This window comes from Hipposideros armiger, unplaced genomic scaffold (assembly GCF_001890085.2).
Source record: "Hipposideros armiger isolate ML-2016 unplaced genomic scaffold, ASM189008v1 scaffold_464, whole genome shotgun sequence".
Classification (NCBI taxonomy): Eukaryota; Metazoa; Chordata; class Mammalia; order Chiroptera; family Hipposideridae; genus Hipposideros; species Hipposideros armiger.
The window spans coordinates 971,211-998,769 of NW_017731814.1; positions in this window are offsets into that span (position 1 = coordinate 971,211).

The window sequence follows — 27,559 nt, forward strand, 5'->3', positions numbered from 1 at the left end:
GCTCATCTATAAATTTCTGTGCCTTTTTCTAGCTGCCCTCGAGATGAGGAACCAATCAAACATTTTTGTCTTCTTGCACCAGCCTCTGCAGCTGAGTTCCAACAGTCCAGAAGGTAAAAAGCATCCAGAAATCAATCAGAGAGCATTAACAGACTGCTTGTTAATAGCCTAACAACAAACAGTAAATCCTCCTGTCAGCCCTGACTTACCATGCTGGCCCAGCAGGGTTGATTTCTGGGGGAAGTGGGAGGTAGAGACTAGTGGTCCTGAGAAGAGAACGAAACACAGCCTCAGAGAAATCCACAGCAACAAGGATGCCTCCCCGCCAAAGGAGCCCTTCCAGCCTGGTGTGCTTCCTGCAGGAAGAGCAGGAATTAACCAGGTAAGAAGCAAAGGCTCCATCCCAGCTCTGCTGGGCGCTAAGCTGCTGTGCTATAATTGCCTGACTCAGGGCTTGTGGCCAAGGAGGAGGTCAGGGGCCCCAGGCCTTCTTTAGCTGAAAAACACAGTTACCTCAGGCAGCTGCTGTGTTCCCGGTGGGTGATGTTCCTCTTAGGAAATGGTTTATCTGGTGATACTGCAAACAGTCAGCGTGGTGCTGTTATTCTGCTTCTGGTCTCCAATATTAATCAGGCCGGTGGAGCTGGGTGATGGCTCAGACCCCAGAAGGGACTTGTAGGATTCCAATAGGGGGCAGACTAATTTACCGAGGAGACTGTGGTCTCCTGAAGGTAACAATCCATAAAGTTGAAAGAAAGTGAACACTATGTCTTTTGAGTGAAGATTGGTGAGTTACGTCTTTCTGAAGACCTCTCTTGTGTCCAGGGAAATGGACTACACAGTATAAAAGATGCAAATAAGGATGTTAACGTGTCCCCTGCCCTCAGGGAGCCTGAAGACAAGGTGGAGAGAGAAACTAAAACCATACATAAACAAAATAGAAAGGAACTGACATTTGATAAGTGGACATTTGGCACATTTAATAAGTGCCATTGATTCAATGAATGATCGGTGAACGAATGCTTCATGGGCAAGATGGAACCTGCGTTGCACACCTTGAATCATGAATGAAATTTGACCAGAAGCAGGAAGGTACAGAGCTTTCAGGGGAAGACAAAATAAGAAGACGAACAGAAGCTGACAAAATGATGACATTAATCAATATTTCTGTGAGGCATCATCGTTTACAATGCACTTCATGTATTTAGCCCTCATAACTAAACTTGAGATAAGCTGGTTTGATTGATTAGATGAGCAGCCTAAGGCTCAGAATGTTGAGGAAAATCATACCCAATATTACTCAGTGAAGAGATATCAGAGCTGGGCAAGAATCCAGCTCCATGCCTTTTCCTTTAGAACCCAGAGGGCTTTCAAGCCTTTTTGACTACAGCCCGGAGCAAGAAATACACTTGACATCATGACCCAGTACTCACATGATATTGTTTCCTGAAACAGTACTTACCCTTTACTGAATGACAAGTGTCCCGATCCATCCTATTCTAGACTGTTTCAATATCAGATAGTTTCAGTTGCATAACACGCCACCCTAAAACTTAAAGGCTTAAAACAGCAAACGCTTATTTTGCTCACAATTTTGTTGGGTGTTTCCTCTTGATCAGTGGTTCTCAACTGAGTGATTTTGTCCGAGTGGCTATGTGGCCATGTCTGAAGATATTTTTGCTTTTTATAACTGGGATGATGGTGCTACTGGCATTTAGTGGGTAGAGGTCAGGCACGCTGCTAAATATCCGACAATGCATAGAACAGCCCCCAGACAAAGACTTATCTGGCCCCAAGTGTCAATAATGTCAAGATTAAAAGAACCCTATTCTGGGCTGGACTAGGCTGAGCTGGCCTCAGCAGGGTATGCTCATGCGTCTGTGGTCAGCTGATGGGTTGGCTACAGGGGTAGGGGAGGCTGGCTGGTTCTGGATGGGCTTTCCTCACTCATCTGGTGGTCAGTTTGCAAGCTGGGATACAGATCACTGAATCATGCGTCTCCCCCCCCCCCATAGGCTAGTCCAGGGTCATTCACATGGTGATGGTCTCAGAACTCCCCGTAGCAGCAAGAGAGGGCAAGTCTCAATGCTAAAGTATTTTTGAAGTCCTTGCTTGTGTCATGCTTACTACTGTTCCATTAACCAATGAGTCACATTGAGACAAGAAAAAAATTGAAGGGCCATGACTGCAGCAATCTACCACAATTTCATTAAAACAAAATGCTGGTCATGGCTTACTAAAGTTATCGCAGGACCTGCCAATGGATCACTACCTGTGACTGAAAGAGACTCCTTCATACCAGACCCTTTGCAAGCTATTAAACGAGATTTATCTTTTGTTCTTTGATTCCCAAAATACTGGACAATGTCACATGCATAGTAGGTGCTCAATATATTTTTTATGAAAGGGCATGAGAAATGGGAGGTGCCCGTAAAGAAACTTGCCTGACCTGGAATAGATACTCTATAAAATAATGTTGGCTATTTGAAGTGGAGCCAGGGTGTGGGACCTCTAAAAAGCTGAGCAAAGAAATATTCTTAATTCAGGTTCTTAGACAGGTCTACTTCTCCAGATTTGTAGGATCTCTCGCAACTACCTTTCCCCTCTGGTTGCTTCATCCATTATTCACTAAGTTAAAAACTCCTAGGTGTTCCCTACCTAATAAGGAGAGATGACAAAAAGGAGGCTGTATACCATAGTGCTTAAAGGCGGTTGGGAGAAAAAAAATCATGGGAATTCATGAAGCTGTGAGCCTGTTAATTTACTCAGAGGCAAGTTTCGCTTCTTCTTAGAGGAAACATTTTCATGGGTGTGCCATCGAAGAATGCTGTTTTATTAAAAGCCCAGAAAAGCTGGTTTTTGGTTAATGGAATTAAACAAGCTTTACGTTGCTGCCATTGAGAAGTCAAGAGACTCTTGGAAGGTGAGAAATGAGGAAACCAGTCTGCTGTATTCTAGTCCAGCTTTGACTTACAGTGCATTGTAAGAAAAACTCCTGTCCCTCTCTGGGCCTCAGTTTTCTCCTCTGTAAAATGAAGTGGTGGGTTTAAATAAGCATGACAGTCCCTCCCAGCAGGCACATCCTAATAGCCTGTGCATTACCTGTGCCTCTTGCGGGCGTGAGAAATTCTGACCCCATCTCCTCCCTGACCGCATTTTTTTCAGACACCATCCGTCTTGCCTTGTGAGCAGAATGAACTCTTGATGTCAATCACAGGGTGACAGGATGAGAGCCTTTCTGTCTGCCCCCTGGGGGAACCTGCAGGCAGAAAATTAATCCAGATCTTTCTGCCAGATCCCCCCTCCATACAACATCTGACAGCGAAGGCCTCCCGCTTCCCTTCTGGCTCCCACATGTCACAGGACCTGTTGCCTCAAGATGCAATCCCCCATTCCCATTAAAGTTAACCGTCCCCTTGAAAATGAATGCACAGTTAACAAACTGATAAGTTGATGCTTAAACTTTAAGCAGATTGCTTGCAGCTAATCTCAGTTAAGTGGCAGACAAAATCATAGGCACTCGCAGCTCCACATAAGCCCTGGCACCCAAGAAAATGAGAGGGCTCTAAGGGGAAAGCTGCCCATGTTTCTTTTTCCAGAAGCTGAAATGAAGCAGGCATGGGGTGGGGGCAGGGAAGGAGACCAGGCAGGGATGGATGTCCTGCTCCATTGAGGACAAAGTTAGCTGTGTAGCCTTATGAGCATCACTTAACCACTCTGTGGGTCAATTTCCCTAACAGTAATATGAGGATAATGATATATCTCCGTTGCAGGACTCTTGTTAAGATGCAGAGAGCATGTTAATAAAGTGATTTATCCAATCCCTGCACACCTGAGGCACTCAATAATAAGGGTGGAGGGCCCTGGAATTTGCCCAGGCAGTCCCTTATCATAAGCGGAGGTCCAAAAGGAGACTCCGCCTCTCCCTGCAAATGCTGCTGAAGCTCTGTCTACATGGATATTAACACAGAGAGGTGGCAGAGGCTTGTTGGTGCTTTGGGGGATGAGGAGAGTGAGGGCCACATTTTCTTACTTGTTCAAAGATACTTTTAAAATATACAAATCCTGATATTTTTGTTCCTAAGAAAAGAGAAAAGCTCCGCCCTTGCCCCTGTCAGATCACCAGAACAGAACATTTTCTCATCGTCCCAAATTAAAACTCTGTACCCATTAAAAAACACCCCCCCACACTTCTCCTCCCTCCAGTCCCTGGTAACCACCATTCTACCGTCTGTCTCTTTGAATTCAACTACCGTAGGTTCCTCATATACGTGGAATCATGCAACAGTTGTCCTTTTGTGTCTGGTTTCACTTAGTCCAATGTTGAAGTTTCATCCATGTTGCAGCGTGTGTCAGAATTTCCTTCCTTTTTAAGGGCTGGAGAATATTCCATTGTATGTAGACGCTACATTTTGTTTACGCATCTGTCCATGGACACAGGTTGTTTCTGCCTTTTGGCTAGTGTGAATAGGGCTGCTATGAATATTGTTTACAAGTATCTGTTTGAGTCCCTGCTTTCAATTCTTTCGGGTATATACCCAAAAGTGGAATTGCTGGATCATAACGTAATCCTATATTTAATTTTTTTCTGAGGATGTGCCGTATTGTTTTCTGCATTGGCTGTGCTGTTTAACATCCCCACAAGTAACATGTCGTACCGTTGTGAAGTTGTGTTTCTGGCAATTACTATGATAAAAAGCAAGGATTATATTAAAATTAATGTGGAATTGGAAATAAGAGTAGCACTGTGTAATCTGATGTCACAGTTTAAGAGTTCTGCACATGTCACATTTGGAAGTGATTGTGATTAGTTAAGAATAAAATACAAATAATTCTTTCAATTAATATTTATTATTTTTTCAAATGGCTAGTATGTTGTTAGGACATAAATAGTATTACATATTTCACCTAACCTTAGCTAGGCATGTATTTAACAGAACTGTTTACTAAATGGAACAGCTAGACATTTCCTTTAGCTTTGTGACACCATAAAAACAATGCCTGAGACACTAAAGGTGCCATAAACTGAGAAGGTTGGAAAACTCTGGCCCAGGGGATGAGTATAAAGGAGAGAGTTCTAGGAACCCTGGCACTTTCTCCACTCTTTTCGCAGTGGTTTATGATGAGGTACTCCTGCCAGAATCTTCCAAAATAGAAAAGGTTCCTTTTTGATTTTTTTTCACTTTCCCAAAGAGGTACAAAATTGAATGATGGGTTACCTCAAATTGGGGTTGGGTCACTTAGTATTTTAATTTATTAAGTAGGCTGTATGTGTTATCAAATAATTATCAAATTAGTTAAATAGTGCAGGCTAGTTATCGTAAAACTATGCAATCTCCGGCCTTCTTCTGGGTTAGTAGCACTAACTTTAAGTGTCTCAACAGCTCAGACTCGTTCAGAAACAATATCTGTCTCCCCTAGATAAAGGGTCAAACTAAACTAATAAAATGTAATTCAGAAGTCACTTCCTCTGTGACCCTTTCTCTCTCAGCAGAGATTATTGTTTCCTCCACAGACCGTGCTCATACTCCTTTAAATTAAAACATTTTCCCTACTGTATTTTGTTCAGTTGTCTATGCTTATTTCTTTATTTTTCCTCTAGAAAGTGAACTCCTGAGGACAGAGACTTTACCTAGTTCCAGCAAGTATTAGTTTAATTATCTGGGAGCGGGAACAGTAAAAAATTAGTAACTTTATACCTAAGAATTCCACTTTTGTAATTTTATCACAAGGAGATAGGGGTAAACATGGAAAAGTTTTATGGACAAAGATGTTCTTAGCAGCATCATTTCTAACCCAAGAAAGTCATGCATAACTTTAAGTGTTCAACAATAGGGAAATGTGTAATTAAGCTATCACACATCTGTTTAATGATCAGGAGGCCATTATACTTATGTTAGTATACAAGTTGAAAAAGGGGGATTCAAAATTGTGCCTATGATATGATCTCAGTTTTGAAAACAAAAACAAAAACGTGCATTTAGAAGGAAAAAAAAAACCAACCTTGGGAGAAAATAGATGGACTATTTTAACAATTATTGCCTCTGAATATTTAATATGTTTCTTCTACTCTTGTTATGTTTTCCATGACTTGTCTAAGCATGGCCTTAGTTTATGCTGTTTTCCTCTCTGGGAAGCCTTTCTTTTTTCTTCATATTGTAGACAGCTGATTCTCAGGTCAGCCCGAATCCCAGCTCTTCTTTACTTCCTTTCCATCGACTTCCCTGAACTCCTATAGCTTCCATACGAAAACGTTTTGAGCTAAATGTAATGTTTTGGTTGGTTTTTTTTTTTAGATTTCTCTTTAATGTCTCAGAGTCAGTAGAAATGGAAAGTAGTCTGACTCTGGAAGCAGGGTGCCCAAATTTGAATCTTGATCCTACCACTTATCCCCTGAATGACCTTGTATAAATTATTCTCTCAGTGCCTAAGTTGCATTATCTGTAAAATAGAGTCTTCGCTTGTATCTAGAGATAAGCTTCTTAGAGGCAGAGACCATGTCTTATCCTAAGGCTTTGCTATAGAGAAAGTAAAAATATAAAGCTCAGTTAATTGCATGTCATTTACATAGGGGAACACCATAACATTGGTAGTAGACATATTCTTAGACACAAACTACTTTGCAATAAAATTGATCAATAGTAATTGTGACTGGCTCTACTTGGGATGGCCTTATATTTTAGAGGCTATTATTTTTTTTATTTACCTCTTATATCTCATATAATTCCAGGAAGGCTATCATGTGTTCATTTCCTGGACAAACTTCATTGAATTTATATCATGTGACTGTCGCTGTTCTAGAGTCTGCGGATAGAAATGGAACAAACAGTTTTTGCTTTGAAGGAACTTTTAAAATTTAGTGGTCATGGTCGTGGTAAGTACAGACAAGATAATGTATAATTACAGTAGAGTGTGATAGGATACAGTACAATTATATATAAGATACATTGGAAGCACATAGGCAAGACAACCATGTAAGTCTTAAAGGAGAAGCAAGAAAGAGCAAAACTTTTTCAGAAGACGAAGTGATGCCTGAGCTAAGTCTCAAAGAATAATGAGGAATTATCCAGGTGAATTGGGTTTGAAAATGCCACTCAGGGAAAAGAAAACAGCAAGTTCAAAGGCCTGCTATTTATTTTCCCCCTGACACTTTATTTTGGGGAGACAGTTGGAATTTCTGGTTGAGTCAGAGCCCTTGAGATATTTAATGGTAGTGCCACTGACCCAGAAGAATGAGGCTCAGATTGTATATATTTAAGATTGATTCTCATTGTGAAACTGAAGGCAATTCAAAATGTCTAGAACATAAGTTACAATGTAAAGCACAGTGGGCACTGAACCTGTAGAGGTGTACATGCGTGCCATGTTGGGGCCTAATGCTGTAGAGGTGAGCATGTGACTCACACAAAGGGTCCTGAGACTGAGGAGGTGAGCATCGATGTATATTCTGCTGTATGACCTGAGTCTGAGGCTGTGAGCTTGAGTACCCCACTAAGAGGTCTAAAGCTGGAGAGATGACCACGTGTCTATGCGAAAGGAGCCTGAATCCATCCTCACAATGAGAAAAAGCCTGTGAAGGATTTTAAAAAGCAGATGACATCATTGGGTTAAATTTTTTTTAAAGAAATAGATTGGAGAAAGGGAAACTTATTAGGCAGTGTTGCAGTGATCCAGGAGGACCTGAATAAGGGTAGATGTAGCACATAGTGGGAAACTTATTTGAGAAATAGTGGAGACAAGGTCAATAGAATGGTAATGGATTGGAGGTGGGTGTTGAAAAAGAAGGAAGTGCCTCAAGTTCTCCCAAATACGTGGCTTTGGGAAAGTGAGTGAATGGTGGTGACATTCACCAAGACAGAAGTACAGGATGATTTGTCTGTTTTAGAAGGAAAAGCAAAAGCATGATTTTGAATGTAGTCTTGAGCTGGAGTTTTTGTGGGAAATGCAGGCAGAGAAACATTGTATGACAGCTAGATATTTGGGGTTGGAGCTCAGGCAACATATCCAAGACATATTTCAGAGCGCTAATGATAAAATAAGGCTTTAAAAATAGAGGTAGAAAACAACAATCACACACTCACCAAAAACAGAGGAAGCAAAAGTTCTAATAATTATTGAGGTTGAACATTTAATTTAGCTTGGAGCTTCCTGGAAGTCTGGACAAGAAGGAAGCTGTTATTCTGTCCTCATTATGTTCCCATTTATCAGAGCTGATGAAAAATATGAGTCCAATCAATATTATATATCAGAAAATTTGGGGAAATGGCAGAGTGCTAATAACACTCTCTGAAGTCAAAAGCAGAAAATGCAATTTAAGCGTTCTCCATTTCCACTACTGGCTCTGAAAATATTTCCCATTAGAGGACAAATACTTATCCCTGTCAGAAGCCATAGAGGAACATATCAATATGTTGTTTAAATATTTGTGAAGATTGGATATCCTAGAAGAAAAACGATTCCCTAAAAAATACCTTATCAAATAGCACTTGGAATGACCCTGGTAATTTTCAGAAGATCAGTTGACTCAGGTTAATGTAGTTTTACCTGAAACCTGATGAGAAACCACTCAGGTTTACCTACCATGTTCCCCTTCTTTTTTTCAGACATCCCTTCGATGCCAGATGCTGGACACAAAAGTCACAATTGAAGTCTACACCCAGCAGAGTGTTCCTGCTGAGGAAATACTTGGCCCGTAACTCTGCCATTATGTAGTTGGGTATATTTGTTGAAGAGATTTGAACACCTCAACTATTGCAAATGTATGCCATTCCCCTTATCCTCCTCTGGACAGGAACAGTGTTTCCCCCCAGTGAAGACAGCTCATCTTTAGAGTAGCTTAGTTTCTCAAAAATGGTTTGCTTTGAGCTCAAGAAGAAAAATAAAAGTATTAGGAATCTCAGCCCATTTTATTATGATCTTATTGAACAGAGCTCAGCTGTGATGTCATCTGTTTACTGAGTTCCAGCTACCTATCAGGCCCTTGCAAAAGTTGATGTACAGGACTGCCAGGCATTTTGCCGGAGATGTGGTATATTAGTTTCCCATGGCTACTGTAACAAAGTACCTCACACTGGGTGGTTTAAACAACAGAACTTGTTGTCTCACAATTCTGGAGGCTACACATCCTAGATGAAGGCTGGTTCCTTCTGTGTGCCATAAGAGAGCATCTACTCGATGTCTCTTTCCTAATTTCCAGTGGTTTGCTGACAACCTCTGGCTTGTAGATGCATCACCCTGATCGCTACTTCCATCTTTCCACGGTATGTTACCAAGTGCCTGTCTCTCCCTGTGCCTGTCTCTGTGTCCAAATTTCCCCTTTTTATATGGACACGAGTCGTATTGGATTAGGGCTCATCCTAATGCCCTCATGTTAACTTAATTACTTTTGCAAAAAGGCCCCTGTTCCCTAACAAGGTCATATTTGAATTTCTGGGAGTTAAAGATTCAGCACATCTTTTTCAGTGGGACACAATTTAACCCATGATGTGTGGTCTGCATTTTCTAAGAAAAGGAAGTGTTCTCAAACTCTGGTATGCATTAGATTCTCCTGAAGGACAAGTTCCTGGACTCCATTCTCTTGCTGCCAGCGCAGCCTGACCCTTCTCTCTACTTCATATTACTATCGTTCATACAACAGCCAAGAATAGTACGAGTAATTTCTTAATTTTCTGTAGGGAAACATTTCCTAACATGTGCTCTGCGACTGCAGTCATATAAGATACTCTGCAATAAAAGATTCCACAGTCAATTTAGTACTGAAAAGATATTTACAAATTCCACAATTAAAACAACAACAACAACTCTTTAGCTTTATTGCTTTTTTTGACTTGAGAATTTCGCTAACATCCCATGGAATTAATGTTCTACGGAGAACATTATGGGGAATGCTAGTTTAATGTTTCAGCATTTACAAAACATATTCACAGTTATTATCTTATTTGATTCTCAAAATGGGCTCTGGTGGAGGCAGAGTGGTTATTATTGTTTTCTTGTGGAGAAAACACAAGAGCCTCTTGTGGAGAGGCTCTGTCATTGGCCAGGAGCAGGTGGCCAAAAGCAACAGTGATAGCAGTTGCATCTATGCCTCTTGATTCTAAGTGCAGGGCCTCCTCCCTGGCAGTAAGTTTCTCAAGATTGGAAGAGTGTAACATAATCTCTCCTTCCCTCTTTCTTTGCCACCACAATTGAATTCAAGGCAATTCTTTAACCTTTACTGAAGAAACACATCCATTTCTGGGTGAGGGTGAGAAGGACAAAGCAGAGGGTAAGGAGCAGCCCCATACCCAGTACCCCCTGTTTCATGCTGCCATCTCTCCCTCTCCCCCACTTCTTGCTTTATATTCAGCAGCTGCTACGCTCTCTTCTTCTTGTTTACCTCTGCCCTTTCGGGAGAAGCCCTAGAGGCTTTCTACATAACCTGCCTTCAAACTCATCACACAGTCTCACTACGCCAATGTCATTCCTCCTTTTCTGACCCTCACCCATATTTCTAAGAGTCCCTACTTGATGGTTTCCTGAGATACTGGTGACATTTGGAACATACCTTTCATCTCTGGGATGCTGCCTACTGCCCTAGAAATTTGCCTGAAGGGAGTGTTCAGGTTGCTGGAGTGTGCTGTCTGAGGACCACAAAAACTCAGGCACTGATGGGGCTGGCGAGTCCCTGACCTATGAATGGGAAAACGCTCCACCACTCCACTACTCTGCCCACGCCCCTCAGAGGGCGCTGCTCAAAGCCAGGGTGAGGGACAGATGTTCCATGAGTAAAGAGGAAGCTTGGTTTAACTGACAGCACATCTGTGGATGCTCTATTACTTAAGGGGCTCAAGAGACAATTCTCAATCATTTGGGGAGAAAAAGGGGGCGTTTATGTAACAGAAATTGTCGTGAGGGTAGATTCTGTGCTAGAGGACCATGGCAATTACTACATGAAGTTATACTCTTTCTGAGGTGGAATTCTGATTTGACTATGGTGTGAAAGACATAGCTGACCTTCTTGGTAACAGTCTTAGCATTATCCCTGGGAGGAACTGAGTAGTAAGCCATCCTAGGGAAGGGTAGGGAGCTTAGGCTGAGTCTGATTTCAGGTGGTAAGATGCCCTATGGGGAGAAGAAAGTGCTGCACAATTCAGTCTCCAAAGTGGTCTGTGAACTCAGGACCTTTGGAGCCAGCCCAGTCTGAACGGTGTCCTGTGAAGTGGGTAGGCGGGGCAGTAGGACTGTAGGCAGTAGCAAGACCCAACGTCTGGTTGCAGTCCCTCAGAGCTACATCTATTAACAGGAGCCCTCCAGGCACTGTCTGGGGTCACTGGGAAAGGGATTTTGGTGATTAGGGAAGGTACACTGACCACTGCACTAAGGAAACACTTTGCCTTATGTGTCCCTTCCTGCTTTCCTTGCTCTGCCTTGTTTTGGGCATTTGGTACATTATTTCCATTTTGTATTACTTACCCTCTTCAGCAGGGTTTCTCAAGCTCAGAGCTATTAATATATTGGGCTGGGTAATTTTTTTGTTGGGGGTCTGTCCTCTACACCACTGGATGTTTACTAGATGCAGTAGCAACACCCTCCCCTCCCCAAAGTTGTGTCAACAAAAAAAATGCCTCCAGACATTGCCAAATGTTCCCTGGGGGAGGAACAACGATTACTTTAAATGTAAAAGAATTAAATACCCCAATCAAAAGACATAGGAGGGCTGAGTGGATAAGAAAACAAACCCTTACATACTCATATGCTGCTTACAAGAGACTCACTTCAGATTGAAAGACACACACAGGCTAGAAGTAAAGGGATGGGAGGATATTTTATGAAAATGGAAACAAACAAACAAACAAACAAACAAAAAACTGGGGTTGCAATACTTATACCAGACTAAACAGACATTAAAACAAAGGCTATAGCAAATGACAAAAAAAGAACCTAGTAATCCCACTTCAGGTATTTATCCAAAGAAACCCAAAATGCTACATGGAGGGGGCGTGCTCATCCATATGCATATGTTCATTGCAGCATTATTTATAATAGCCAAGATATGAAAGCAACCTGGGTATACCTGAATGGATGAATGGATAAAGAGTTGGCACATATATACAATGAAATATTACTCACCCATAAAAAAGAATGAAATCTTGCCATCTGCAACAACATGGATGGACCTAGAGGGTATTATGTTGAGTGTAGTAAGTCAGACTGAGAAAGACAAATGTCATATGATTTCACTTAAAAATGGAATCTAAAAAACAAAATAAACAAACAAAGGAAACAGAAAGAAACTTATAGATACAGAGAACATTTTAATTGTTTCCAGATTGGAGGGGGTTTGAGGTGGGTGAAAAAGGGGAGGGGATTAAGAAGTGCAAATAGATTGCTACACAGTAGTCATGGGGATGTAGGGTATAGCTAAGGAATATAGTCAATAATATTGTAATAACTATATATGGTGTCAGGTGAGTACTAGATTTATTTGGGTGATAGGAGGAGGTTGGGGGCCAGAATGATAAAGGTGAAAGAATTAAGAAATACAAATTGAAAGTTACAAAATAGTCATGGGGATGTAAAGTAAAGCATAGGGAATATAGTGAATAATATGGTAATCATTACATACAGTAAAACCTTGGATTGCGAGTAACTTGGTTTGCGAGTGTTCCACAAGACAAGCAAACACTTCTAATACATTTTAACATGGTAAACGAGCAATGTCTTGCAATATGAGTAGCTTGTTTCCAGAACAAATTACGCTCACAAACCAAGGTATTACTGTATATAGTGCAAGGTGGATATTAAACTAGTCAGGGGATCACTTCTTAAATTATATAAATGTCTAACCACTATGCTGTACACCTGAAATTAATGGAAAATAATATTGAATGTCAACTGTAATTGAAAAATTTAAAAAGGGGAAAAAATTGAAGGGGTATAAGAGGTTCAAATTTCCAGGCATAAAAACAAATAAATTGTGAGGATGTAATGTACAGCATTAGAAATATAGTCCAATAATATTGTGATAGCGTGGTATGGTGTCAGATGGCTGCTGGACTTAGCATGGTGATCACTTCTTTACTTTTTATAAATGTTGAATAACTATGGCGTACACCTGAAACTAATATAATATTATATGTTAGCTATATTTTAATAAAAATCTTAAAAAATAATAAAATAAATAAAAACTATGATGATGATGATGATGATGATGATGACAATATTTGTAGAAGATGTATTATGTGCCAAATACTATTCTAAAAACTTTGTCCTTTTTCCCCCCATATAGATATATATTTGGCTTATTTCCTGATGTCCTTCAGGCCTCTGTTTAAATGTTACCTTATCAGAGAAGCTTCCCCTGGTCATGTTATATAAAACAGCAAGTACCTCCCTATTACTGTCAATTCTTTTTACTATGTGTTATTGGTCTTCATAGCACCTATCACCATCTGACATACTGAATATTTACTTTTTAATTACCTAAAGCCTTGCTCATAAAAGTAAGCTCTACAAGAATTAAATCTTTTTTCTGCTTCCATGCAACACCAGGTACATAATTTAGGGACTCTTATGGGCTGAATTGCATCTCCCTCAAAATTCGTATGCTTGAAGCCCTAACCTCTAAAACTTTAGAACATGACAGTATTTGGAGATAGGGTCTTTAAAGAGGTGACTAAGATAAAATGAGGCTGTTAGTGTGGGCTCTAATCCAATCTCACTGCTGTCTTTATAAGCAGAGGAGATTTGAACACACAGAGACACCAGGGATGTTTGTACCCAGAGAAATGTGTCCACGGGAGGACGCCGAGCAAAGGTGGTCATCCTCAAGTCAAGGAGAGGGACACCAGAAGCAAGCGAACCTGCCAACACTGTGATCTTGGACTTCCAGCCTCCAGAACTACGAGAAATAAATTCCCGCTATTAAAGCCACTTAGTTTGTGGTATTTTGTTATGACAGTCCTAGTTAACTACTACAGGGGCCCAGTACAAAATGAAAATGCTGGTCCCTTGTTCAAAAAGTAGGAAAAGAAGTGCCATTTAAGGCATTAAAATATAAAGCTTTTTCCCTTGTTTCGCAGTGTCTCTTGGCCTGTCATGGTGGTTTTTATTTGCTGTTGAATTTCGTCACTCCATCAGGCACAGGCATACTTGCTGGGCCAATGCAGACCCTCCCAGGTGCCCAAGTGCCCACCCTGTGACTCAGGTCACTTCAGGCCCTTGGACTGCCAGGCTCCACCTGCCACCTGCTGGCCTGATGCACTGTACCCCACAGGGGTAGAAGAAGTCACGCCAGGTATCTCCTTTTCCCCTGGGCCTACTACCCCCATCCAACAGCCCCTCTCTTACAGAGTTATTTTGAAGAGTAAAGGAACTGGTGTCCATAAAGCACTTAGAACAATGCCCAGGACACAGATAATAAATAACTATTAGTCATGGGACGAGTCTACCAACTAATTTATTCTTTAAAACTCATACGTTAAAACTCAGCATGTGCCGAGGCTGGGAATGTTCCACGTCCTACACATTCACTTGTATCTGTCACAGTCTTCGAAGGAGTGGGAATGGCATTGAAGTTGGAGTGAAATATTCCAGCTCTATCACACCTGCCTTTGTTACCTTATATTTGTCACTTCCCTTCTCTAGGTTTCACTGGACCCAAATGCGTGTGAGTGGGGAGGCTGGAGGGACATTGAGCTAGATTCTTTCCGAGGCCCTTTCCAGCATTAATTTTCTACATGTCTCATCCATTTCTACAAATCTCCCCTGCCTTCCCCACCGCAGTCCCAATGGCATGTGTAACCTTGGTTTCCTCAGCTTCAGTTTTGGGGTGGGCAAAGAGTGCTTCTGGTTCTGGGAGCATTTCACTCCTGGTCTAACCCCATAAAAAAGAGTAAAACAAACAGATGGGCTCATTCTCCTTCTGGGATGTGCTAGTGGGTTTCCTTCTGGAATTCCTGGCCTCCCCTTTCTGGCTGCCTTCACTCTGAAAGGTCACTTATAGCATTGTCCTTATTCAGAAGATCTGTTTCCCAACTTTTTACCAATCTCCCCTCCAACCCACCTCTCTCTCAGTGTTGGTAATCCCTCCCAAGCACATTCCCCTTGGGGGCTCCAACGCCCCCCACATCCCGGAGATCTCGCTTGTGCTTCTGACACAAGAGATGCCAAGGGTGGATACCCCGAGAATGAGGCAGGTTGAAGACTTTATCTGCTCTTTGCAGCTGCATCTTTTGTGAGTTGCATTCTCTGGCTCGTCAATACCGTTTCCCATTAAATTAAATAGCTTATTGACTGGTGTGCCACATGGCAATGGGGTTGATGTGATTCGCAGAGACTCCTCACTCCTCCTGCCCTCCCCCCAACAATCACAGGTCACTGCTCAGTAAATCAGCTGGTAATGGAGTTTGAACTCTCAGAATCAGCTCAGTGTACCCTTTTTATTTGTTTTTAATTTGTATCAATGGTAATTCTGTCTGTTTCAATTTATGTCATGGTACAGGCTGCAGAACTGAGAAAGTGTCCTTGTTTTTACCCCATTAATCACAGAGGGGGCAACATTTTTTTATTTTTTGTGTTTTTGGCAGACCTGTCCCAGTGGGCTGGAAACATTCCCCTTTCAAGGAGAGTCCCCCTTTGCTGGGGCTCATACAAGCGCCGTCTATCCTCACCAAATTCCGGGCTGAGCTCTGAATTTGCTTATTTGTTTTCCCCAGGGCATACCCCCATGTCCTTCTTTGTCCAGATGAACTATGAGCATAGGATGGAAGTGTCTGGAGGGAGACATCTGCACCCACAACCTCTGGGATCCTATAGCTGGCAAGCCCCTCCTGCTGTGCTGGTTCCCCTAGCAGGAGTGAGTGTGCCTATCACTCCCGCTAGAAGCTAAGTCTGCCTCTCTAGTCCAGCTCTGCCAGGTGATTTGTCAGCAGCTGAGTGCCATTTATAGCTTGTTAGTGTCAGGCCATCATCATAAAGTGCATACAGTTGGCTGCGGTGCCTTTTAACTTCCTCTGGTGGTCCTCTTTTCGCTCCTCTGGCCCTGCAAGAGACACAGAGATGCAGAAGGAAAATGAAAAGCACATAGAAATTGTTGACATGAGATGGAGACTGTAAACCCACTGGGATTCTCCAAGACAGGGTAGGGTGGCCAAGGCTTGGAGCCATTTGGGGCTATGCCAGGTGAACTGGCTTGACTTGGCTACTCCCAGGAGAGAGGCAGATGGGTCCATGTGCTATGAGAAGGGTCACATCTTGATTTCATGAATTTCTGAAGGAAGTAGGGCAAAGGGCAGGAGAGGGTCAGCAATGAGAAGAGAAGAAACAGAGTGAGAAGCCAGGCTGCACTATGACCCCGCCTCCAACCCCGTATGATTCCACAAATCGTCAAAGAAAGCAAAAGAGTGAAGGTGACACTGAGCTCCAAGCAAGAGACAAAACCAAGAATAGCTGCCCAGGATGCAGGAGGCCAGGAGGAGTTCAACCTTGAAACTGGGGGATTCAAGGCATAATTACCCAAAGCTTTGAGGAAACTAAAGACCCAGCTGGCACTGAGGTTACTTTGACAGTTTACAGAGGGTGGGTTTCTGCTCCCACAAGAGTCCCTGTGTCCTCTGGGCTCTGTGGCTCCCTGTCTTTGAGTGGCCTGTTCTAAACCCTGGCAGGCCAACACCACCTGCGTGTCCTCAGTTTCCTCCTTTCCCTCCCCTTCATGGGATCTTGATACTCTGTCTTATCTCCCAAGTGCTAGAAGCTGGTTCTAAAAATCCATGCTGCGGAGGAGGGTGTGGGGGGGGGTATATGGGAAACCTCTCTGTGCCTTTCTCTCAATTGTGCTGCGAAACTACTCTAGGAAAAACAAACAAACAAACAAAAATCTCTGCTGTCCCAGCTGAGGACAAACTTTTAATTGTTTAATTTTGAAATCTGACCTCTCTCCTAAGCCAAGCTACTGAGTTCAGGGACTTCTCACCGCCTTCTGGTCTAAGGGTCACTTCCTGTAAAATTCATTTGCTGGTTTGTAATCAGTGAAACCCCATTAATTCTGAAATTTAACTATTTAATTAGATCTAATTCTTTTGACACCCCCACTCCCACCCCCAAGCTATTGGTTCCTCCAATCTCTGGTCAGTTTATAAAATTGGACTCAGGGGGCCAGGCTCCTACAATGCACCCATTACATGGATCTGATACCAAACAGGCTGCTGATTTGATGATGGGGTTTAGAGATAAAGTTTTGGGTTGATGGAGAGAGAATTTTGGACAGAGGAACCTTCCCACTGAGGAATATCTCAGGGTAGTAGAAAATAATACATGAAGAGTGCTTACTAAAAGCTGGGCTTTGTCACTCGCATTATTTTGTTTACTCCTCCTATAATCCTATGAAGCTGACCTCGTGAAAGTCCCCCTTTCCTCATCTGTAAAAGGAGGATAATTAATAATAGTGTTCACCTTACTGGGTGCTTTTGAAGATGAAATAAAATATAGTATATGTGATAAGTTTGTAAACCTTATGCATTTTACAAATGTTAGTTGATACAGTTATCCTTCAAATCAAACCCACGGGCAAGTGGTAATTTCAGGTCTCTCTATAGTGTGCTGCTTCGCTCAGACCTCAACTACTCAGCTCTGTAGCCAGAGTTGTGAGTTTGATTACATCTCATTGCTTTGCTCTTAGGCACAAACATTTCTTTTCTACATTAGAGAGAGGTGTAATAAGGCAGGGGTTTCTCTTGTAGCTCAAAGCTTGGGGTCAGCTCAGCTTCTGAAGGGAACAGTTTCACAAGTCCTTGGGTGAGCTGGCTGGATGACCCCCAGGCAGAACCGAGTCTCCCCTCCTGCTGATGAGGTCGGCAGTGCTGGAAGCAGCACACGTTTGCCCATTTGATGCTCTCGCATCCGACTCCAGGAAGCCTCTAGCTGCTTAATGGATTCATTTAAGCGATAATATGAGCCTATCGTCTGTCAGGTTGTTAAAATGGTGATAACATATTGCACTAGTAGAGCATTATCTACAGTAACTGCGTTATAATGGTTAGGGAATGTCGACAGAACTCCATATGATATTCCCATAAACACCAAATGAATTCAGAGCGACTAGGCTATTCATTCCAAGTGCGGCCAAGGCAAGAGCTAACACTTCATCTTCCAGGCCTTCGTTTTCCAAACATTGCAAAAGGAGACACATGCAGACAAGTGTTGACACATCAAAGTCAGGCAAATGCACATACTTCTCTGATTCATACCCACTCTGGAAACCCACTTCCCCAGCCTGGAGGGAGTGTGTGAGTGTGCAAAATGTCTTCCCTCAAGGAACAGAGTGAATGAGAGGGAACAGAGAAAGTAAGGCACCGGGGCACGAGTGTGCAGCAGCCATGGGTTCCATGGGGCCAGGTTCTACTTCACTGGCCTAGAGAATTAAAGGGGGTGGTAGGCTGCACAATGAGGCACTCAACCTGCTCCCCAACCTCCTGTTCTCTGGCCCCTCTAAAACCACATCGGAAACAATGGTTAAGTCAGCAAAATGTATCTTTGTCACTTCCAGCCCCCCAGTTTCAGCCCTCTTCTGTACTTAGCTCTCCCCAAACTCGACTCTACTACCTTCTACTCTGACGTTCCAGTCTTAAAGTGTTATCCCTCCCCAAGCATTTACATTTTAAAACTAGGTACTACAAAAGGAGAGGGCTTTTTTTTTTTTAGAAAACGCAGATGTATCTTTTACCTTTGAATTTCAAACTGGTGATAACAATTGTTACCTTCCATTCAGCACTTGCTATGAACCAAGCAATCTATTTACATTATCTATAAATCTCAGAAACCTCTGCAAGGCATGGTTTACAATTCCCATTTTAGACATGAAGTACCTGTGCTTCTCAGTTAAATCACTAGCAAGCAGGGCTAGAAATATTGGGTTGTCGGAAAAGTCATGACACATGTTTGCGACAGATGGCACTATTTAATTTTTGGAAGTACTAGAGTCATTTGCATCTATGTTATTGCTATGTCATTTGACAGCTGACAGTTCTAGCTTCATTTAAAAAAAAATTGAGCGACTTGATTGTGTTTTGGAGATTTTACAACAAGTTGAAGATGGAAGACCAAACTGCATTTCTGCCATATTTTACTGTTTTACTTCCATAAAGGGAAGAACGCGCATCAAGCTTGTGAAAAGTTGCATAAAGTTTATGGTGACAATGCTCTACAAGAACATCAGTGCCAATGATGGTTCATGAAATTCCGTGCTGGTGATTTTGATCTCAACGATGCTGCTCGATCAGGGAGGCCCACCAAGGTTGATGACAAAAAAATAAAGGCATTGATCAAGTCAAACTCACATTACACAACACGAGAGATTGCAGAAACATTGAACATCCATCATGCCAAGAGTTCACAACCACCTTAAGAAGCTGGGATGCGTAAGCAAGCTCGATATTTGGGTTCCGCATGAACTCAAAGAAGTTCATTTGATGGCACGTATAAACATCTGCAATATGCTCATTAAACGTGAGGAAAATGATCCTTTTTTTGAAGCGACTGATAACTGGTGATGAGAAGTGGATTATTTACAACAATGTGGTGTGCAAACAGTCTTGGTCCCGATGTGATGATTCGCCTCAAACGACATCGAATGCAGACATTCATCAGAGGAGGGTTATGCTCTCAGTGTGGTGGGGTTTTAAAGGTGTAGTGTTTTTCGAGCTCCTACCAAGGACCCAAACAATCAATTCAAACATGTACTGTCAGCAACTGAACAGTTTGAACAAATCCATTATCCAGAAACCTCCAGAGCTTGTTAATTGTAAAGGAGTTGTGTTCCGTCGTGACAACGTGAGACCACACACAAGTTTGTTCACCCGTCAAAAATGACTGGAGCTTGGATGGGATGTGTTGCCACACCCACCATACTCGCCTGACCTTGCACGGTCAGACTTCCACTTGTTTTGCTCTCTTCAAAACTCCTTGCATGGTCTGGCTGGCCGAATGGCATTTTGGGGCTGGCCGAGTGGCGCGTTGGGTTAAGAGCTGGCTTGGGACGCCAGATATGAACAGCAGGGCCCCAGTTTGGATCCCACATGAGGGCCAGTGACACTGCCCTCTAGAGCTAAGATGGTGAACAACAGCTCGACCTGGAGCTGGGCTGCCTTGAGTTGCCGGCGATGACGTAGGTTACAGCCCCTGCTGCAGTGGGCTGCCATAAGCTACCGTGTGTGGCCAGCAGCCAGTGTGAGCAGCCAGCAGCCAGTGTGAGCTGCCATGAGCCACCATGAGTGGCAGTCCAGAGGCCAGTGACCGATCTGCCTCACCCGAGAAGAGCACAATGATAATACCAACATGGGCCAGTAAAGCGACGTCCTCCACAACTAGACTGAAGAACAAAAGGACAGCAACTTGTCTGTTCCCCTTCCCCCAATTCACCAGCACTGTTTCCCTCCCTCATTTCACCAATAAAAATCTTAAAAAAAAAAAACTCCTTGAGTGGTATAATGTTCAATTCAGATGAGACTGTAGATCAGCACCTTGTTCAGTTTTTCGCAAATAAAGACAGGTCCTTCTATGAACGAGGAATTATGAAGCTCACTGAAAGATGGCAAAAGGTTATCAAACAAAACGGGCAATATATCATTGATTGATCTTTGTTCTTTATATAAATAAATGACCTTTGAAAAACATAGACAAAATACATCATGACTTTTCCAACAACCCAATAGCATTTAAATACAGTTTTGCGAAGCCCTTTTTGGCAGCTAGTTTGCCCAGTAAATTGCCTGACATCTCTGTTTCCTTATTTGTTAAGTACTAAAATGGTATGCCTCCCTCTCAAGGTTATTGTGAAGGTCACTTGAGACAATACGTGTGACTGGCCTTCATAAACTGCCGACCACTGTACCAGTGTCTGCGAGCACCTGTGCAAAGTGAAAAGCTCTGTTCTGGAGTTACAAAACTTGGGTTCAAGTGCCTTAATGCATAGTGCCTGTCCCTCAGTAAATCACTTTATGTCTTTACAGGCTGAAGCCCTGTCTTCTTCCAGTAGAAAAGGGGTGTGAGCCCTGGGAGCCTTGCTGTCTGCTTCCTACGTGTCCGTCAGTGTGCCGGACCCAGGAGCTTCTGCTCTGTAGCAGCTCACAGTCTTCAGGGCAAACAGACGGTGTAAACAGAGAGCAATAATGAAAGCTTCTAAATGCTCTAATAGAGGTAAGTGTAAGGTGTTCTCGGAGCACCAGCGAGGCCAAGTACCTCATCTCAACAAACCGGATACAAGGAAACAGACAGATAATGCTCTGTCAAAACTAACAGAATGAGAGGTCCTGCAAAGGCAGTAAACTCAGGCACGAAACACACATGCAGGGAGAGTTTATGATCTGCCCAAAGGAAAGGATTGCTATCTGAGGAATTCCCATGTCAGCAAGGGAATATTCTTAGGGGAAAAGTTCCTGGTGGCTCCTACATTAGGCATTTGGGAGGTTGTCTGGTCCCTTGGCCTGGATGTAAGCCCTGCCTCACCTTCAGCCCCTCATCCCTTTATGGTAAAGGGTGGAGAACTGCGACCTGAAATGCATGTTGGCCTGAGGCTTTCTCATCACCTAGAGCACAGAGCCCCGGGGAATACCCCAGGGCCAGGAGGAATGGCCTTTGTGCTTCTGGAAAGTGATGAGATAGGGAGCTCTGAAACCCTGATCCCCTGGCCCCGGGGGAGCCTGAGGCCATGGGGGATTTCTGGCAGCCCTTCTAACACTGCAATTCTCTCAGCTTACCTGGCTGTGATTTGAGGTCAGGGCTGTTGTTTTTCACTGCTTAATAAGGGAAAACTTTGCAAAAAAAAAAAGCAATGCATGCCTGTTAGAACCAAACATTTTGTCACAAAATACCACATATTGCACGATTCCATTTATATGAAGTGTGCAGAATAGGCAAATCCATAAAGAAAGAAAGTAGATCAGTGGTTGCTTAGGCCCAGGCAGCAAGTAGGTTGGGGGTTGGAAGAGGGTGGGGAGTGACTGCTAATGGGTATAGGGTTTCTTTCTGGGGTAATGACTGAAAACTCTTTTAAATATGCAGAAACCACTGACTTGTAAAATTTAAATTGGTAAAATGTAATTTGTGTGAATTATATCTCAATAAAGCTGTTAAAACAAAACAAAAACACAGAATGCCAAGGTTTTATCTGGAAAGGCACAATACGTCTCTTGGTGGTGGGAGAAGACTGTACAGGAAGTGCGGCTCTGGTCCCCAGGTATCAGCTTCCATTTGGGGTTCTGTCACTCTCTCCCACCTTCCATCATGATGACAGATCCCCAGGGAAAGCCGCTGCTGACCAGGACAGTGTCCTGGCTGGCTCTCCCCACCTCTGCTTCTTGCCTGTTTTGCCCCAGCCAAAGGCAGATCCTTCTTTGTAAGGCAATTAAAGATGTTATGTGTAAGTTAAAAACACTCTTAGCATAGAAGGGGAAAATGCAGAGTTATCGTTGAACAGGTCAGGGTTTCCGTTCTGCAAGGTGGAAAGAGTTCTGGAGATGGATGGTGGTGATAGTTGCACAAGAATGAATGTACTGAACACCACTGAACTGTACAGTTAAAACTGGTAAATGTTATGTGTGTTTTAACACAATTTTTTAAAAAGATGATTATCGCATCATTCAGGTGGTCTCCAAACATTATCAGAAGGAAAAGGGTAATGAAAATGTAGGAATGGTAAAAAAAAAAGTAAGCAACTGATTGTAGCTTAGTTAAGTGACAATGCTGCCTCAAACCAAACCCCTATGGATGAAAAGGGTGCTTCTTAGTTTCTGTCTCCTTGGGTCTGGAGAACAACTCTGTGACATACTGTACTGTCTATTTAGAGTTGATAGACCCATGTTCTTTCTATACAAGATGCATTTGAAAGACATATTACTATGAAGAAGTACCAATCACAGAGAGTTTGGTGTTGTCTCATACTTTCAGACCTGACACATCACACTCATCTGCCCAAGATAGTTTTTCTTTTCATGTTAAAATTATGATCACTCCCCACCCCAAATTCCTTTGGTGTTCCCAAAGTCATCCACCTAGTTGCCCAGGCCAGAAAACACTAGGTTATCTTTGACATGTCCTTCACCTATTCATGAGTCATCAAAAGCCCCTTAATTCTAAATCCAAGGTATCTCATGAGTATGTCTGCTCACTTCCATCTGCACTGTCTCAACCTTAGTCCAAAGCCCTGTTATCACTAATCTAGACTCCTACAATAGCTTGCTAAGTGGTGTCCCCACTTCCGCCCTCTGTTCCCACCCCCACTTCATTCTTCAAGCAACAGCCAGGGTGATCCTTTTAGAGATTAAATCAGATTAAGTTACTCCTGGGCTGAAGCTTCACAGGCTAGCCATCTCAGCTAGAACAAACTGCTTCGCGTGGGCTGTAGTGTTCTGCACGACCCACTGCCTGCCTGCTCTGTCCTTCACGTCACCTTCTTCCTGGCTCACCATGTATACTGGCTTTTTTCAGTTCTTTAAAAGCCCTGAGCTCTTTTCTTGGCTAACTCCTACTTATCCTTCAGTTCTCAGCATAAATATCATTTATGCAGAGAGACAATTAATTCATTTACTACTTATTCATTCACTCAATAAATGTAAATCTAGCACACATTCTAGGGCTAGGCATTGTACTAATCTTTGAACCCCTATCCCCGTGTAATTAATGCCTCCTCTTATATTCCTCCTGGCACTTTGTTGTTTTTCTTCATAGTACTTAACACAATTTTTCATCATATGTTTGTTTGTTTAATTTTTTAAAATGTCTTTATTCCTACACGGCTCTGAGGTCTTTGAGAGCAGAGACTATTAACTCACCACTGTATTGCTCCCACAAATGATAGTTATTCGATAAATATTTCCTGAATGAATGAATGCATATTTAAATAGAGGCCCTTTTTTTCCCCCTGATATCATGCGGCATATAGAAGGTTTATTGCTTTTTTTTTCTCTTCCTAACTTACTCCACATTATAAAATAATAGCACACAATGCTGAGGGTGGCTAAGTGGAAGATAGGCTCGCCAAACTCTCCTTAATGGGAATCAGCGTTGCCTAATAAATAATAATAATAATGACTAACATTTGTGTGGTGTTTTACAATTTGCAACCCGTTTTCCACGTGCATTATCTTCTTCAGTGTAATAAAGACAATGTAGCCCTATACAGTTAATTTTTAAAACAAGGAAATAAAAAGCTTCAGGACAACAGGGATCAGGCTGTTAAAATATTTAAAGTATATTAGCAAAAGATTGGTGACTTAGAAAAAGAAGGAAACCCTTCAACATGGTTGCTCCTTCCTAATCCTGAGGGCACTTTGTGGCTTTGTAGAAACAAAGTTGCATCATTTGAGGTCTTTGTATCTGTGCCCTGTCAGAGTTTTGGGCTGCTCATCATATGGATTAAATCCCATGGTGCAGTGTATACAACATGACAGATTCCAGCCTGGTGTTTTAAGCATGAGGAGTCCTCCCAAAAGCTCATGGACAATGAATCATCTCTGCAAGTAGAACCTGGAGTCCAGGACTATCTTGGCTGTTGCTTAGAAGGAGGTGGAGTTTTCCCTGCGTTGACTGTTTCACACCTACAGGAGCAGCCACATTTGGGGTTACTTAAGTTAGCCTCTCCTCTCCCCTCTCCTTTTTCCCCTCCCTCCTTTCCTCCATCTCTTCTTCTAAAAGTTTTTTTTGTTTGTTTGTTTGTTTAACTATACTGTATATAAAGTGGGCTTTTTCAAGTGCCAGGATCCACAATACTCACTAGAAACAGACATAGGAAGTTGACTAGGGTATCTTACAAATGATAATGCACAGGCTTAAGGGGAAGATACCCCAAAATGCATATCCCTTTATAGCTTAGCAAGTGTTTTACTCAACAGAATAAAGGTCCAAAGGTCTTCAACTCTGGGCAGTAAAGTTCTGGTCAGTTTACCTTTATCAATGCAGCATGGCATTTTCAAAAGATTCTGCCTGGCATGTTCAATCTTCTTCTTTTGGTATTGATTCTCTGGTGTCATGATCAGCAAAAGGCCAGCTGGAGTCCCCTGGGAGGCAGAGGAGGGTGAAATGACAGAGAAGATAGATCTATCACCTTGAACATACTCCAGCTCAGCCAGTCATGGAGGTGGCCAGGGTCAGACCTGTGTTATGTCTGGAAGGGAGACCAGCTTGTAATAGCAGAAGCTGCAGTCTGAGAGACCAGATGCTGTAGGAATGTCAGCACTGTTCCACCAGCTGGAGCTGTGAAGTTTGGCAAATCAATCTTTTCCTCGTCCCCAAACTGAATGGTTTGGTCTGATGGTCTCTAGGATCCTTTTTGCTCTAACATTCTCTGACCCTAAATTTCACTTACTCATTCTGCAAGGAAAAAAAAAAATGGACATAGTCAATTATGTTACAGGCTAAAGAGAGATAGGATAAAATAAAGAATAAAAGGTACAGGCTAAAGAGAGATAGGATAAAATAAAGAATAAAAGGTGTCCACTAATTTTGGTACTTGGTGAATGGGATGGTTAGGGTGGAAGAACATGCTGAATTGAAGAATGAATAAAAAGTAAGTGGAAATAGATTGGAAAGAAGGAAAAGACACAGAGCAGTAGCCTGAGCTAAGGTGAATCAGGTGAAATTAAGGAAAAGAGAAACAATAAAAATATGAAACACACCTCATATAAGATACATAAAAGCAGTTGAAGTGGTCATGTGCTATTCAGCTGGTGGAATACTTTTCAGTTATTGGAAACATATTCACCAGTATTGAATGGGGATGGGATTCCATTTTTCGTTTTAGGATGACTTGGTGAGAAGAAGCCAATGCTGATGGAAGTGGGAGAAGGGTGAATTGTGCTCAACAGAAGGATGCCACAGTCTTTCTTCTTATTCCCCAAAGTTCTAGCCTTCAAGAAACATAAAGCTCCTGGACATGACAGATGTGAGGAGATGTAGGGGAAAGTGCACGGCGTTGGAGTACGACAGACCTGAGTTTCCAAGCTTAGTCACGGGAACAGTGTTGAACAGAGACTTATGGGCACCCAAGGAACATTCATGATTTAGAAGTTCTTTAGTCTAATATTTTAAAAACATGTGTCCAAAGCAAATTCAGGGGAGAAGCTGATGGCGGGGAGGCTAGAGAAGGGGATACTAGAGATTGTGGGTCAACTTTGACCCCACACTTGTTTCCCTCACTCAGCAAAGCAAAGGCTGAAATTTACTCATATTTTCTCTTCTTAAAAGGAATTCATCAGCTTCCTTAGAGGTCTTACCTCCGATCACAAGTGATTTTCCAGAATCTTCTGTTTAAGAGGTTTCCTTGAAGATAAACGTGCATTTGTATATGTATGTGTCTAGCTGTGTGTCTATATGTGTATGTCTATGCATGTATGTAATTTTATCTGGGAGTAAAAATAATACAGTTGATTCTCATTATTTACAGTAGTTATGTCCTATAAAGTTGTCAGGAACCCTGAATTAGTGAATACTTACTCCTAGGGGAAATACAAGGTTAGGTTCCTGTGAGCCTCGGCCATGACATTTTCATCAGCTGATGAATATGTAACCTTTATTATGTGCAGTTCTGTTTAAAGGCACCTTCTTTACTATATATTGTTGAATTGTTACCATTGAATGTACAGCCAACAGCACTCTGATGCCTGGGTGGACCTTATCTAACACCCTTGTCTCCAGATGGCACATCACAGCCCCTCCTGTTTAGGAACACTAGACAGCCCTTCAGCACTGGGCCTGGGGCCATTTTAAACAGTGAAATCATGAACAAAAAGCACTAAAATGTAAAAAATGTAGCGCTAAATAGACCATGAAAAAAACACTTGTTTACAATGTAAGAGCTGAACCAGGAAGGGGGAAGGTCACCTCGTTCAACCTTGTCTGCGAATGTGCACACTGGGCAAACGCAAAGGTTTCATCACTCCACACACGTTCTTAAATGACTATAAAAGTGCTGTGAGTACTGATTTGGGATTACAAATAGATTTTAGCTAGTAGGTGAATTCACAAATACAGAATTCATAAATATTGAGGATCAACTGTACATGTATGTATTGTGCATATTGATATTGGGCAAGTTCCCTAATCCCTTTAAGCCTAACTATAAAATAAGGTGAGTAATACTTCCGTATAGTGCTGTTGTGAGGATTAAATGAAATAATCTATGTAAAGCACCCACAGAATACACAGTAACTTTTCTGAGACACTAAGGAAGAAGAGACCATTTAATCTCTTTTTTTCTTTATTTGGGAGCCTCATTTATTCATCAGACTATCCATGGTGAGGATCTTTAACTTTTGATCTGCCCGGAACATTTTCTCCTTGTATTAAAATGGTCCTGGAAAGCCATTAGGTTGATTTTCAATCATCATAGCTAATATGTCTCCTATTACAAATGTCAAGTATTCAACATTATCTTCCCTCTCACATTTTGTACTTGAAAGTGAAAGCCATGCCTAGTAAAAGAGCCCTTTTGATTCCAGGCCAAATGCATCTGAGACTTGAATTCCTTTGCTTTCTCTACTGTTTTTATTTTTTGTTTTGTTTCTCTTCTCTGCCTGATCAATACCTTCCC